General features: G+C 69.0%; 1 pseudogene across 1 annotated transcript; it reads left to right on the top strand.

Annotated features, from left to right (window-relative positions):
* The first annotated feature begins 229 nt into the window (after positions 1–229).
* On the top strand, positions 230–722 carry LOC105311549 (annotated as a pseudogene). Its single transcript, XR_897690.2, has one exon. The product of XR_897690.2 is annotated as a calcium-dependent secretion activator 2 pseudogene (transcript).
* The last annotated feature ends 204 nt before the right edge of the window (positions 723–926 follow it).

The raw sequence follows: 926 nt of genomic DNA, 5'->3' as shown, positions 1-926 counted from the left end.
TCAGTTCCCACCTGCACCCGGGCGCTCTCGTCGCTCGGTCCCCGCCCGCAGACGTTGGAGGACCGCCGGGTTGGCCGGCCCCGGGCGGGCCTGATTAATTCACGAGGCGCTCGGGCTCACCCCCAACGCTAACTCCGCCTATTTAATCCCGGCGGCTCCCTGTCTCCCGCTCCGCGTCCTCCTCCCGGCTCCTGCCCGCCCCTTTCGCCCTGGCGGTAGGAAACACTCCTGTATGTAACTCGACGTGTCCGGAAAGCCCTGGTCAGTTTCCCTTTCGTTCTGCAGACGCTGCTGCCAGCCGCGCGCCTCCCTCAGACCCGGGGCGCAGCGTCCGGGGGTGAGGCTCCTGGGGGCCGCGGGCCGAGCGGCGGGGCGGCCAGAGCACCATGCTGGACCCATCTTCCAGCGAGGAGGAGTCGGACGAGGGGCTGGAGGAGGAGAGCCGCGATGTGCTGGTAGCGGCCGGCGGCTCGCAGCGAGCGCCAGCGGCCCCGGCTCGCGAAGGGCGGCGGGAAGCGCCGGGGCGCGCGGGCGGCGGCGCGGCCAGACCCAGGAGCCCGAGCCCCTCGGTGCTCAGCGAGGGGCGAGACGAGCCCGAACGGCAGCTGGACGAGGAGCAGGAGCGGAGGATCCGCCTGCAGCTCTATGTCTTCGTGGTGAGATGCATCGCGCACCCCTTCAACGCCAAGCAGCCCACCGACATGGCCCGGAGGCAGCAGAAGGTGAGTTGCGTGCAGGACCCGGCGCCTCCTGCCGCCACTTCTTCCTACCCCAGGTTTTCTCCCGGGAAGGCGCTGGGGTACCTGCCCGCTGTCCTTTTGCTCAGAGCATTTCTGTTAGTTTTTGAGGGCAAGGGAACCTTTAGGGGGCGGGGAGCATGGTGTTTTAGTCTGCTGGGTATCGGGTTGCAGCGGACGGGTCTTCGC

The sequence above is a fragment of the Pteropus vampyrus genome, unplaced genomic scaffold, assembly GCF_000151845.1.
Source record: "Pteropus vampyrus isolate Shadow unplaced genomic scaffold, Pvam_2.0 Scaffold1000004794, whole genome shotgun sequence".
NCBI lineage: Eukaryota > Metazoa > Chordata > Mammalia > Chiroptera > Pteropodidae > Pteropus > Pteropus vampyrus.
The sequence above is the reverse complement of the archived record's forward strand: the minus strand, read 5'-3'. Positions and strand labels throughout refer to the sequence as shown.